Here is a 15,610-nt window from a genome sequence, read left to right on the forward strand (position 1 = left end):
GTAAACAAAATATTGTTTTCTAATGTAACACAATTAGAATTTTAAAATGTAATCAATCTGACTACTTAAACAATTTTATGAGTTCAGTCCATTCCTTCTATAAGGGTTAGCAGATTTGCATTGGTAGTAGCAAATAGTATCTGTATAAATACAGAAAACATACTTATCAATGAGACTTGTCTTATTAGGCAAAATATTTTCCCAATCTCCTAGCAAAGATACAGAAACACCTTCTCAGTGTGACAGAGATTAAGAGACTGACTTACTGAACTTGGTCTTATCAGATTTTTCTGCAGCTCTTCAATACTGCCAGCATGCAGTTTGACGATATCTTTCATTTCCAAAATTTCAGATTGAAGCCTACAATGTACATGGAAAATATTTTCACCCATCAATCTAAGCATACACATAATTTCTGACTAAGCATCAGAAGGCAATATTGTGTAAATTCTTAAAATTTGAAAAGTATGGCCTGTTTCTTGTTGTCCATGGCTACTGTGCTTTATGACTCAAGCTAGTTTGCATAGTACCTTGAAATGTAGTGTTCAAGATAATCTTGTGTCTTCTTTACATTTTCTACCACTGCTTGGTGTAGATTTTCTGATACTTGGAACTGAAACAAAGGATTAAAAAAAATTACCAGCACCTGGTACAAACTGCTCACTACCTGGTTTGCCATTAAAATTTTATTGGAAATCACAACACTTCTTCATTTGCATATTGTTCATGGCAACATTCATGCTGTAACTGCAAAGCTGACTTGCCAACAGACATCACTCGGTCCAATAACTAAAATAATATGATCTGGTCAAGAATTGTTCTTACTCATTTCGTATTTTGAAAAATTTTTGACATTTCAAAAAGGTGGCATGAAAATGAAAGTGGTCTTTTATACAAATTACACTTAACCCTTGCTTTCACAATTTAAAAGCACTTGGGCCATCTTCTACTATTTTCCCAATGGGGAAGAAGGCGGCCAGACTACTTCCCCAGTACTGCATAGAACTGTCAATGATTTCATTAGCCACCAGTGTTTTTTCATCTTATAATTTACTGATCACTTACTCTCTGCACTACTTCCTGGGTAATGATAATGGAAACAGGATTCCTAGATTGAGTAGCACATACCTAGTAGACCGTAAGACACAGACTCAAAGCACAGACCTGAAAATATTGGAATCAGTGGCTAAATGAAGTTTCCAAAATCAATTCATTCTTATGCTGCCTTACAAGTACTCTGTAGATAGCCTAACAGTATACACTTGGGCCTATTAGTGAATCTGTAGCCAGCAGAAAAAAGAGCTATAAAACAATAAATCCCAGTTCTGGCTAGTTCATGAAAGAAAATAGTTAAGTTTTTTTTTCTTACTGAGTATAGACTGAGTTTTTGATAGATAAGTTCTCCTCTACAGCAATCAAGTGTTTTGATTTTATAATTTGTTGCTTAAAGGACAACTTTAAAAACTTTAAAAGCTTCACCTTAAAGCTTTATTCATAATGCTTATGTCAATGCCTCAAAGAAGAAAATTCAGCAGGTCAGCACTGTGGCACAGTGGGCTAAGCTGCCTCTGTGATGCTGGCATTCCAGCCCTTGCTGGTCCTCTTCTGACCCAGCTCACTGCTAATTGACAGGGAAAACAGCAGAGGATGGCCCAAGTGTTTAGGTCTATGCCACCCACATAGAGACCTGCATAGAGTTCCATGCTCCTTGCTTTGACCTGGCCAGCCCCAACAAATGTGGAAAGTTGGTGATTAGAACAACAGATGGAGGAAATCTCTTTTTCTTTCAGCTTCTCCCTCTATCTGAATTTTCCTTTCAAATAAATACATATTCAAAAAGAATAAATTTCTGAAATGATATAAATTGTTTATACTTTTAGTCTAACAATTGATAAGCTAAAATATTTTCAATCTACATAAAGATAGGTGGCATCCATGTCAGATAAAATCCCTGAGGAAAATTTATATTCAGACAAGATTATTTCCCATGAATAAAAATAAAAGCAGTTTAAAAGTAAGGTCTATGCTGTTCCATAAAAACTAGATGACAAATATTGAAAAGTGTAAGGTCAAAATGTGACAGAAGGAAAAGCTTATTGACAAAAGGGAAATTTGGGGCTGGGTCTGAATAAATATCTTTAGGTGAACAGAAACAAAGACAGGACAGCATGAAGAATGGTGGAGAAATGAGAAAACAGGCCCAATTAACTCCAAGTTGGATTAAATCCAATGAAATGATTGAATGTGTCCATACAATAACTTGGAAATGAATGTCCATGGCAGCATGCAGTGGGAACATTCTACATGTCCATGCATTGATGAGCAGATAATTTGTACAGCAGACCTATACTCTGTTAGATAATAAAATGTTATTTAATACTAAAAAGAAGTACTGATAAATGTTATGCCATGGATGGATCCTGAAATTAGTATACTAAGTGAAAAAAGCCAGTCATAAAGGGCCACATACTGTAGGACTCTATGTATATGAAACGTTCATAGCAGGCAAATCTGGAGAAAAAACACTTCCCTTTTGTAGGAAAAAGGAAGAAAAAAGGACTGAAGGAGTGGTGCATAAGTGACACAGAGTTTTACTTTATGGTGACTGAAAAATTTGAAAACTGATTATGGTGATGGATATCCCACTTTGGGAACCTATTATGGATATTGAATTTTATTAATCTGAATGGTTGAAGTCTACATAGGTGAAATAGATGAGCAGTCATAAAAACATTTGTGCAAAAAGTAGGCTTAAGAGATGTCAGTTTCAAGGTAAAATGTGTGAATTCAATTCATACCTTATACATGCTGCACATATCCCCAGAAGTTTGTGAAGCACCACTATATCACAATAAATCAGTTTTTAAAACTCCAAAGACAGGATATTAATAATTTTCTTAATTTTAAATTTTGTAAGTACAGACTACACATGATATGAATATTCCATGCATAAAGACGGACATTTATTATGTGTATAGATAACATATATTATACACACTTACAATGTGTATAAATAACATATATGTGAATGAGAAACAGGGTTTTCAATTAGACTGTAAAATATTTTAAAATGTGCATTTCAGCATAGTATAAAGTATTTTGAAAATTTATTCTGAAATACACAGGATCAATCAACATAGGTTTTGTATCCATTCACATAAGTGAAACAAGAAATGTATTTTTTGAGAATTCTGTTAAATTTTATCCTCTGATTCAATCTGCCTTGTTTTATCATGACAATTGATATCACTGAAAATATTGAGAAAAATGTGCATTTTCTGTGAAAAATGATATATATTCCTCAAGTTTTTAACAGTGAGTATTATTTTAATAAAGAATATAACAATAAATAGTGGATATCAGAGTTTAAGAAGTAAGTGCATAATGATAAAATTGTGCCAAGATTTTCATATTCAAATAAAGCAGGGTCTTATGATATTTGTATTTGGAAACTCTAAGCTCTAGAATTCTTATTGACATGCTAGATATCATACATACTTTTCTGACGATTTCATCTAACTTGTTCATTATATCCTGCATCTTGCTGTTTAACTTAAGGTAAAACTGTGCCATATCTCTCAGCGATGCCTCTGATTTACATTGCCTTTTCTCAATGTAATCCTGTTGCTGCTGCAGGTGTTTCATATCTACCTGATAAGATATGCATGTTACCATGTTATAAGTCACTTTATTGTTAAATAATGGTTATATTTCATTCAAAGATACATACAACTGGTCTGATTTTTGTGATGGCTTCACTTACAATTTTTCAACTTTAGGAAGGCAATTAAGTGATAAACATTCCCATAGGACACATACTTTGAATTCTGACCTTTTCCTGAGCTAGCAATATGCCACACTATTTTCTCTCAGGATGCTAGCCAGCAGTAGTGATTTGTAGCTCCCCGTCAACCACACAAACACAAGGACAAATGAAGAACACTCTAGAGTGTAACGTGCCACTAAGCTAGCATATTGAGGAAGTGCAGTATGTTACACGCTTTATTAACTTGCATTTTCAATTTAGCAATGAGATTACCAAGGAATCACCATATCAAATGACAAGCAGCATCTGTGCTTTAGGTAATATCACCACATATATCACTTCACCTTCTTTTCCTCAATTGTACACATTTTTATTAATTGTTGAAATCAGGTAAGACACAAGGTGTTATCTCCCTGCACAATCAGTAATGTATTAGCCAACACTCAGTTCTCTATCTCTGTCCTGATAAATCTGCAACACTTAACAACCTACTGAAGTATCACAGAGCAATGCGTATCTTGTATCTAGAGCTGGTATAATTCTACAGTGTTGAACTATTTTCCTCTTTTTAGTAACATCAGAATTCCTCACACAGCTAATTCTTCGCTCAAATCCTTTGAACAGATTTCTAATTTTTTAAAAAAGTAATTTCCAATAGCTTCTTAGGCCCTATGCAAATATTGCTTCTAGCTTCCTCCTGACCTCAGCACCTACAACTCTCTCCTTTGCTCTCACAACTGTGAATCATGAACTCTGCCAGCTTTCATGTCCCTGAAAACAGGAATCCAATGCCAAATTAACAATCCACAGACAGCTACAATTATCTTTGTACTGGAGAAATTATACCCATTGATAGGAACTCATCCTTGAAATAAAAATAAAAAGCAAATTATTTGTAAAAATGTTCAAACTACATCATAAATGCCAATGACAGAATTAAATCCAATGTAGATTTGGTAAAATTCCCCAAATCAAATCTGTAGCTTGCTTTAGGCAGTATAACCATTCCTTTTCTTTTTCTTTTTCTTTCTTTTTTTTTTTTTTTTTTGACAGGCAGAGTGGACAGTGATAGAGACAGAGAGAAAGGTCTTCCTTTTGCCGTTGGTTCACCCTCCAATGGCCGCCGCGGCCGGTGCGCTGCGGCCGGCGCACCGCACTGATCCGATGGCAGGAGCCAGGTGCTTCTCCTGGTCTCCCATGGGGTGCAGGGCCCAAGCACTTGGGCCATCCTCCACTGCACTCCCGGGCCACAGCAGAGAGCTGGCCTGGAAGAGGGGAAACCGGGACAGAACCCAGCGCCCTGACCGGGACTAGAACCCGGTGTGCCAGCACCGCCTGGAGTATAACCATTTCAATGATGTTAACTCTTCCATCTTTGCATTTTCTTGTGTCCCTGATAACTTCTTTCATTAGCATTCTGTAATTTTCATGTTAATTAACTATTTTGGTTAAATTTACTCCTACTATTTGAGGTTGGTTATTGTAAGTGGGATTTCTTTCTTGACTTATCTTTCAGTGAGTTCTACTACTGGCATGTGAAAAAGCTAGTTTTATGTATCTTGATTTTGGTATCTTCAACTTTACTGAGTTGTTTGATCAGTTCTAACAGCTTTCTGGTGGATTGTTTAGGTTTTCCCACGTACAAGTCATTTGGAAATATGGATATTTTGACTTATTCCTTTCTAATTATGATGTCCTTTCTTTCTCCTAATTGCTCTTGCTAATTTTTCCAACACTATATTGAATAAGAGTGAAAGTACTCAAACTTGTCTTGTTCCAGATATGATGGGAAAAGTTTTCAACTTCTCCCCATTCAGTATGATATACTGAGAGTTGATTTATCATATATAGCTTTAATATTTTTAGGTATGGTTGCATCTATAGCTAACTTACATTTTTATGTAAGGATGCTGAATCTTATCAAATGCTTTCGCTGTGATGACTAAATGGTTTTTGTTCTTCATTCTGTTGATATTATTTGTTTATTGACTTATGAATGCTGAACCACTCTTTCATTTCTAGGAAAAATTCCACTTGATTGTAACATACAATCTTTTTGATGAGTGTTGGATTCACTTTGCTAGTATGTTGTCGAGAATTTTTGCATTTATATTCATCAAGGATAATAGGTCTGTAGTAGTCTTTTCATGTTGTGTCTCTGTTCAGTTTTGGAATCAGTATGATGCTGATCTCAAAAAGGGTTTGGCAACTACATCCTGTTCAATATTTTGGAATAGTTTGAAAAGTATTGGAGTTAGTCTCACTTTAAATGTATTGCAGAATTCAATAGTAAATCTATCAGGTTTTGAACTTTTCCTTGATAGCAGACTTTTGATTAATCTTTCAATTTCATTGCTTCTTATGGATCTCTTTAGGCTTTCTGTATCTGGAAATTAACCCATTTCTTTGAGGTTTTCCAACTTGTTAGCATACAGTTACTCATAGAGGGAGAGATCTTCCATCTGCTGCTTCACTCCAAAAATGGTTCCCCAAAGTCAACCCAGGACCAGGTGGAGGCCAGGAGCCAGGAACTCTACCCAAGTCTCACATACGGGTGACAGTGGCCCATTAAACTGGGCCACCTTCCACTGCTTTCCCAAGTGCGTTAGCAAGAACCTGGATTGGAAGTAGAGCAGTTAGGATTGATACTGCTATTCATGGGGTGCCAACATTGCAGGCCACACATTAACTTGCTGTGTCACAACACCAGCCCCAAAGCAGTTTCTTATGAGCCTTTGTATTTCAATAGTATCAGCTTTAACATCTACTTTTTCACCTCTAATGTTATTTACTTGAGGTTTTTTTTTTTTTTTTTGTAATTTTGGTAGTTTGGCTAAAGATTTATCTACTCAAAAAAACATACCTTTTTGTTCTGTTAATAGTTAATATTGTTTTTTGCTTCAACTTCATTTATTTCTGCTCTGATTCTTATTTATTGCCTCCTGCTAATGTCTGGTTTGTTCTTGATATTCTAAATCTTTAAGATGCATACTTAGAACACATTTTGAGACCTTTTAAAAAAATATGGACATTTAATGCTATAGATTTCCCTCCTAACACTGCTTTTCCCTTGTGCAAATGGAAGGGGGCAATGTGCCTGCCCTTTTCAGAGCAACTTAGTCACTCAGATCCCAGTCAGATCCCTGGACTGGACTTGAAGTCAGTGGAGACTGTGAAATTCTCCCATGGCTAGGGCTGCTCACAGTGGGAGCCACAGCATCTTCTTCCTATCTTATCCCAGCAAGACAGCGTTTCCCAACCAGAAGTCAGTCACACAGATACAAGGGATGTCCGGTGGCAGTCACTGATGACAGTGGTGTATCTGTTCTCTCCCCTAACTGCCTCAAGGAGTCTGTGCTCTGCCACTTCTCCACAGGAATTTCATTGCCCTGAGAATGACATGCTCCTTTGTTCTAGTTACTGTGACTATTACTGTGACTGACATTAGTGAGGCTACTCATTACTCAGTCATCTTGGATACACACTTGATTTTCTTTTTTAATGCAAAGCTTTCACAAAGTCAAGTCATAGATTTCTCCACTTTCTTTTGAATGATTTCCTCTTCCACAGATACGACCTTTTGAGCTTCTGAGTCTCCTGAAGTTCTGTTCAGATGTACACTCAAGTAGGTCAATTGGAGTCAACCAGACTCTGCCTCTATCCCAGTTCAGATCCACTGCTCCACAGCTGTGTCAACGAAATATCTCAACTTGGGTATTCTCTGGTAGAGGGACTCATGGGATGAGAACTTTCTGGAAAACTTACGTTCCACTGAGTTGAATGAAAACTGTTTCTTATTAAACTTTTGATTTATAGGGTAGATTTCAAAATAACTAATAATTCAATGACATTTTCTAACATTTATACAGGAATGTACAGGAAACCTCTCCTTATTTTGAAGCAGCTCAACAGCTATTAGGTACTACAACCAATTTTTGAATGTCTAATTGCTTAACATATTTCTGTACAATTTTATAAAGGGATGTCTTGTGGCATTTTAAAAAGTCCCATAGGAGCTGGCACTGTGGCAGAGAAGGTTAAGCCTCCATCTGCAGTACTGACATCCCATATAGGTGCTGGTTCAGGACCAAGGGCCTTCACTTCCAATCCAGCTTCCTGCTAATGCACCTAGGTAAGCAGCAGAAGATGGATCAAGTACTTGGACCCCTACATCCACATGGGAGATATCGAAGCAGCTCCTGGTTCCTGGGTTTGGCCTGGCCCAACCCTGGCCATTGTACCCATTTGGGAAGTAAACCAGTGGATGGAAGAGTTCTTTCTCTTTCTCTCTCTCTCTCTCTCTCTCTCTCTCTCTCTCTCTCTCCCTCCCTCCCTCCCTCCCTCCCTCCCTCCCTCCTTCTCTTTCTCTATTTCTGATTTTCAAATAAATAAAATCTTAAAAAAGAAAAAGTCCCCTTACCAATATGCTTTCATTTCACATGTATGGAACTGAGTTCTTACAGGTCTAGAGAAAAACAATCCTTCAATTTTCCTAAGACATCAGAGAGATCAAACACCACAAATGTTCTAAACCAAAAAAGCATGTGAATCTGCATAATGCAACTGCACTCTAGCTATTGTGCCTGAAGACAATTAATTAGTAGAAACAACTACTTCATTGTTCCATATTAGTGCTTCATACAATCTTGTGACCTTATACCCTACTAAAGGAAAACATGAAGGATAAGGGAATCCTGTTTTTGTTATAAATAGTTGTAAAGCATTGACTATTCATCAATAAATTAGGATCCTAGACTACACAGCCATCTTTTCTGAGACTGACCTAAGTCAAAATAAAGGCTGATATAGATTAATGGGGAAAAAGTTGATTTCTTAATCTGCAGTGCTCAGGGCATTAGGTAACTTTACAAGGCCCTGCAGGAATAGTCATTGCTATGTATTCCATGCTATTTCTTTCATTTTAAAATACAAAGAGAAAAACATATTTCTTGGGGTTAAAAAGTCCACTCAAAGGCCTAGTATCCATTCTTGTTAAGAAATACAGTTTATGAGGTTAATGTTGTCACATAGTGGGTTAAGCTGATGCCTACACTGCTGGATCCCTTATGGGTACCAGTTTGAGTCCCATCCACCCCTCTTATGATCCAGATCCCTGATAAGGCTTCTGGGAAAGCAGAGGAGGATGGCATGAGAGCTTGGGCACGTACACCCATGTGGGAGACCTGGATAAAGCTCCTGGTTCTTGGTTAGAGGCTTCAGCCTGGTCCAGCCCTAGTTGTATTCTTTTGGGGAGTGAATCAACAGATGAAGCTTGCTTGCTCGCTCGCTCGCTCACTCTCTCTCCCCCCCTCTCACTCTGTGTGTGTGTGAGTGTGTGTGTGTATCTCTGCCTTTCAAATAAATCTTTTAATAAAAGAAATATAACTTGGGGCTGTGCTGTGGCGCAGCAGGTTAACACCCTGGCCTGAAGCGCTGGCATTCCATATGGGTGCTGGTTCAAGACCCGGCTGCTCCTCTTCTGATCCAGCTCTCTGCTATGGCCTGGGAAAGCAGCAGAAGATGGACCAAGTCCTTGGGCCCTTGCACCTGTGTGGAAGACCCAAAAGAAGCTCCTGGCTCCTGGCTTCAGATTGGCGCAGCTCCAGCCTTTGCGGCCATCTGGGGAGTGAACCACCGGATGGAAGACCTCTCACTTTGCCTCTCCTCTCTCAGTGTAACTCTGACTTGCAAATAAATAAATAAATCTTTAAAAAAAGGAAATATAACTTACAACATCACAATAATTTAGTCTTAAAATCTCACTGCTTTAGATTATGAAAAATTCAGAATTCTAGATTGCATCGCTGCTGTCATTTCTTGGCATGCCAAAATATATTAACAATTAGCAGGGACTCCAAGAGATAGTTATTATCAATTCCCATAGTAGCCTTATACATAGTAGACAAAAGGTGAATGATTGACTTACTGAAATTAGTCTGAAAAGGATTTCCTGAAGATTTTTAATTTCCCTTGCTTGCTTTAGTATTGTATCTTTCAACTCACGATTTTCCTGATCATGCCTAAAATACATATTTTAAATTAATGATTCTCACAGATCAATTTAAGAAAATATATTTCAGAATAAATATCTGAAAGTGTTATTATGCAAATTCTAGAAATTTGAAGTCAATTTCTTGGCAAATATATCATTATTCTATGTTGCTTTGTCAATAATGCACAAAATTTAGGGATAATGTGCAAAAGCTATGCATTTCAAAATAGTTTAATGCTAAAATTTTTCCATGCTTTACTCAGATGTATTTATGTTTAAAATGATATAATTCTCATAGTACATAGCATATATGCTTTAGAAAGACTCGAGTTATTTTGAATGGTTGTTTGAATTGTACTTTTCCAGATGATCTTGAATTTTCTCAGTGTTTTGTACCACCGCCTTTTGTTCATCTTCTGATTCTTGAAACTACAACAAAGAATAAAAAAAAAAAAACATGATATTTACCAGTATCTGGTATGAATCTGGGAAGTACCTGGATTTATGACTAAAATTTCATTAGAACATAGCAATGACTCTTCCTTTTCATCTTATTCATGACTACATTTATGCTATAACTTCAAAGTTGAGTTGTGCCAACAGGGATGCTATGACCTCAAATCTAAAACAGAACTGTCTGGGCCATTACAGAAAGTTTATAGTCTTCTGCTCAAGAAAATGACACAGGAGTAGACTTGGTTTTGATTATGTTCTATCAGAAAAATTCTCAGATTTACAATATTGGCCAGTTAAAGGAATGGAAGATTACCTTATGGAAAATAGCTATAATTTTGAAATCCAAGTACTATGAAATCAACTATAATTTTAAATATTCATATGTGCAAATGACCATTGGTATCCCAGAGATCATAAAAATTAACATGATGTTATAGACAACAAATGTTCAATGGAATTTTTCAGTGGCCACACCAACAATGAAGCCAGAGTGCCTGGATTCTGGCTCCACTATCTGTGTGACCTTCAGCAAATTCATTTGCCCTGTGTTAGTTCTTCACCTGTACAATGGAAATAATAGTGTCTACTTCACTTGAAAGTGGGAGGTATTAAATTAAAGGTATATGTAAAGAACTTCAAAGAAGATGTGTCACATAGTCAGGGAAATATTTCAATAGCATTATTATTATTGAATTCATGTTTGAATAAAATGACATATTTGGGAAGGGGAGCGTAGCAATAGAAGTGATCTCTTATAAAGTGGTACTGAATCCTTCATACCAAAGTGGCAGCAAACTAGGAGCATGAGGCCCAGAATACATTGCCAGCTCATTATAAAGCTTTCATTAATTTTATTAGCCACCCATCCTTTATGCAACTTATAATTTAAAAGTTACTTTTTTCTGTAAACTCAGTGGGCAATAATAATGAAATACAATACAAACAGGACTCCGAATTTGAGTAGCACATATCTTACATGGCCATAAAAATTGGCCTAAATGTACTAATGAAAAGACCAGACTCTATAGCTAAATCAAATTTCCCAAATTACTCTTCATTCTCAGGTTGCTCTAGCAAGCAATCTGAGGATAGAGTGATGCTCCATGGTTTGGTGTGTAAGAAAACGTATGGCTTTTCCACTGGTAAAGAGCTGTAAAGCTATGAGTCCCAGCTCTGGCTATGTAATAAAGGGAAGCAAACTTCAGATTTTATATTCTCCCAGTGAGTAGAGCATTAGTATTTTATAGAACAATTCTCCAGAAATAGGATTAAGTATTTGAATATTGTACTTAATTGCCTAAAATGTGTTTAGAAGAAAAGCTTCATTCATTCATTCATTCATTCATACACTCATAATGTTCCTGTCAGTGTCTCAAGGAACACAGATGGAATGGCATAAAGTACTTAATTTTAACTTAACTGTCCAACTGTAACATTTTCAATCTACACATTTATATCACATATGTCCACTTAGGCAAATTTACAGCACAACTGTCACCGTAGACAAATTATCTATTATGCAGATAAGTAAAAGCAATATAAACTTAAAGGCCACATTATTCTCCATAAACTAGATGACAAGTACTGAAAAGAGAAAAATCAATGAGAACACAGAACATCCCATCAGTGAAAGGACCTCTGGAGTAGGGTCTGAATACAATGAGTACAGATCAACAGAAACTAAAACAGCAGTGTGAAAAAGGAGGAGGGGTGGGGGAAACTGGCCAGAGACACTCACTTTGCTGACGTCCACAGGCAGAGAAGTAAAAAGCATATTCCATACATTAACTTGGAAATGAATGTTCATAGCAATAGCGTTAATAATAGTCAAAAAATGGAAACAGTGTTCTATCAACTGATGAAATGTTTATCAACTGATGAATGAATAATTCCTACAAAGAACTGTATTCTGCACAGTACAATATAATTTGAAAAATAATAAGAAGTATTGATAGATTCTATACCATGAACTGACCTTGGAAATGTTAAGTGAAAGAAATCAGTCATAAAGGGCTGCATATTGTAGGAATGACCTTATTTAAATGAAATATCCACATCAGGCAAATCATGAGACACTAAACGTACATGTTTGGTTGCCTAAGGACTAGGGAAGAGATAGGAGCTAAAGGCAGGATGGGTGAATTATAGAAGGTTTTCTCTCAGGATGTTAAAAGCTGTTCTAAAATTGATTGTGGTGCTGGTTATCCAACTCTGGGAATATACTAAGGACACAGAGCTACACTTATTTGGATAGGTGAGCTCTATGGTGTTACATGAACTATACAGATAAGAGTGTTCAAAACAGCATTTTTAAAAGTTTGTGGAAGGTCCGGCACTGTGGCGCAGTGGGTTAATGCCCTGGCCTGAAGTGCTGGTATCCCATATGGGCGCCGGTTCCAGACCCGGCTGCTCCACTTCCTGTGCAGCTCTCTGCTGTGGCCTGGGAAAGCAGTAGAGGATGGCCCAAGTCCTTGGGTCCCTGCACCCATGTGGGAGACTTGGAGGAAGTTCATAGCTCCTGGCTTCAGATCAATGCAGCTCCAGCCGTTGCAGCCAATTGGGGAGTGAACCACCGGATAGACTACCTCTCTCTCTCTCCCCCCCCCCTCTCTTTCATCTCCTCTCTCTGTGTAACTCTGACTTTCAAGTAAAATACAATAAATCTTTAAGAGTTTGTGGGGGCCGGCGCCGTGGCTCACTAGGCTAATCCTCCACCTAGCGGCCCGGCACACCGGGTTCTAGTCCCGGTTGGGGTGCCGGATTCTGCCCCGGTTGCCCCTCTTCCAGGCCAGCTCTCTGCTGTGGCCAGGGAGTGCAGTGGAGGATGGCCCAAGTGCTTGGGCCCTGCACCAAGGAAAGACCAGGAAAAGCACCTGGCTCCTGGCTCCTGCCATCGGATCAGTGCGGTGCGCCAGCCGCAGTGCGCTGGCCGCGGCGGCCATTGGAGGGTGAACCAACGGCAAAGGAAGACCTTTCTCTCTCTGTCTCTCTCTCTGTCTACTCTGCCTGTCAAAAAAAAAAAAAAAAGAGTTTGTGGGAAATGATCTTAAAGATAAGTCAATTTTGGTGCAAAAAGTTTTGAAGTTGAATGGCAATATGTAGATGATAAAGTCTCTCAACTTTTAGGAGGACTAGTGCAAAATCTGCAACATTCTCAAATATAAATACTATCTTTAGAAAGAATTTAAGTGTAAGAAAAATGGCAGAATAAGATGGTGTAAGAAGTTATCATATTGACAAAATTGTCTTAATTATAATAAAATATTTTTTTAAAAATTACGTTCACTGTGATTTTTATTCTAGTGCACATTCTTTAACCAGTATAGAATTCATTGACATGCTAATTTTCATATATACTTGTCTTTGGGTTTCCCTTAATATCTTCTTTATATACTTTATTTCATCTGCTGACTTAAAGCAGTAACTTCTTACAGCCTCCTGTCACTGCTCTGATACAGGATGTGCTTTTTGTTATCAGCCCATTGATGAAGGTGGTTCACCACTTCTTGAGAACACATTTATATTACTATTTTATAAATCATTTTATGATCAAATTGTCTTAATATTTACTTCTAAGTTACATACAAATGGTCACAAACAGACTTGTGATTGTTTCTCTTCAATTTTTCAGACTCATGATGGCATAAAAGTGATACATATTCCACAGACAACATACTTCATAACTGAAGCTAGTAATTTCTACAGTGTTGAACAATTTCCCTCATTTGCATTATAGACCAAAATAAAATCAGAGATTCTCTCACTTTCAATCCTCTACTTAAATCCTTCCAAGAGATTCCTATCTCAGAACAGCACTAAAATTTCAATGACATTCAAGGCCTAGCTGGCCTCATCTCCACCTTCTTTCCTGATCTCAGCTCCTATAACCCTCTTGCCTATTCTCCCCACAACTGCTTTTCATGAAATTGGCTAGCTCTCATGAAACTGAAAATGGGAATCTATTGTAACCACAGACAGTTACAATTATATTTGTGGTGGACCCTGAAATGAAAATAATAACCAAATTCTTTGCTAAAATGCTTAAATTAAGAAAATCATAAATACCTGAGAGAAAATTGATTCAAATATAATCGGTAAAATTCACCATATTTGTACCAAATCTGAACTTAATATAAAGGAGCTGCTGTTAAAGAATTAAGTCATAAGAATACATAAATTGAGAGTGAAATAGTTTTACATTTAAATAGAACTGGCATGAATTCAAATAGTACCAACTAGAATACAGAAAAATCTACAGAGGAAAAGTATTATGAGATATCTTATCACTCATCATCAAATTCTAAAATGAACTTTCAAGGTAATCCACTTAATAGAACATCAATTTCAAAATACTCCCTTTAAGCATGAATAATTCCCTTGACTTCATCATGGTCTTAAAATCTGTAATTAGTATAGACAAATATTTTTTGGAGATGACTCTAAGAGCAACAAGGAAAGTAGACAAATTGGGTTATATCAAATACAGAAACATCTACACAACCAAGGAGGCAATCAATCAACAGAATGAAAAACATCCTACAGAATGGAAGAAAATATTTGGAAGCTACTTACCCATCCAAAGATTAATATCCATAATATAAAAAATTCAATAACAAGAACAGCAACAAAACAATCCAGTTAAAAGATGAGTGAAGTAACTGAATGCAGTTCTTCAAGGAAGAAACACAAATAGTCAATAAATAATATCACCAGCCATCAGAGAATTGAAAATCAAAGCTACAATGAACATCACACCTGTTAGAATGGCTAATATCAAAAATGCAGAAGGTGGAGGGAGCCAAGATGGCGGAATAGTGAGGGTGCGCACCGATAGTCCAGGAAAATTTAGTTTAATAAAAGGGGAGTTACGGTAGCCTCAGAAAAAAGAACCAGGAAAATATTGCAGAGGAAACCCTTCTGGATTGAGTGGTCGTGAATCGGAGGACCTACTGGGAGAACAAGGTCGCCCACTGCACGGAAGCCAAGCCGCGGGACCGAGCTGCGCAAGCCGCAGGCTCTACACGCCAGTGCTTGAAGGGGAGTGCGTGCCACACAGACAACAGCGGGGAGACTTGGGACGTCCAGGGCTCCGAGTCCACACATTGGCGCTGGAAGGGGAGCGGACCTGCGTGGAGAGCGTGGGAGCCCACAGTTCGGGACACCAGCGGCAGACTCAACACACCAGCGCTGGAACACGAGGTGAGCCGAACCTCAATAGCCTGAGACACAGGCAGGCAAGCGGAGAGAGGAGACTAGAGGGAACGACCCCCGGGGGGTGGGGAGAGAGAGGAAAAAAAAAAAAGGTGACTGGTACAGACACGGGTTTCTCTCTCTTCGCTCACCTCTCAAGGGCGAGCAAGACAAAGAGCAGGCGCCATCTTGGACATACGTCATAA

At 37.7% G+C, this 15,610-nt stretch overlaps 1 long non-coding RNA gene across 1 annotated transcript; it reads right to left on the reverse strand.

Moving 5' to 3' along the window:
• Window positions 1–3,341: 3,341 nt before the first annotated feature.
• Window positions 3,342–10,177, reverse strand: LOC149122818 (uncharacterized). Its single transcript, XR_016219238.1, has 3 exons — window positions 10,117–10,177; window positions 9,693–9,786; window positions 3,342–3,651 (listed from the first exon to the last, which is right to left on the reverse strand). It is a non-coding gene; the product is annotated as an uncharacterized LOC149122818 (long non-coding RNA).
• Between the last annotated feature and the right edge of the window lie 5,433 nt (window positions 10,178–15,610).

This window comes from Oryctolagus cuniculus, chromosome 13 (genome assembly GCF_051225735.1).
Source record: "Oryctolagus cuniculus isolate XC-2025 breed Fujian yellow rabbit chromosome 13, ASM5122573v1, whole genome shotgun sequence".
NCBI lineage: Eukaryota > Metazoa > Chordata > Mammalia > Lagomorpha > Leporidae > Oryctolagus > Oryctolagus cuniculus.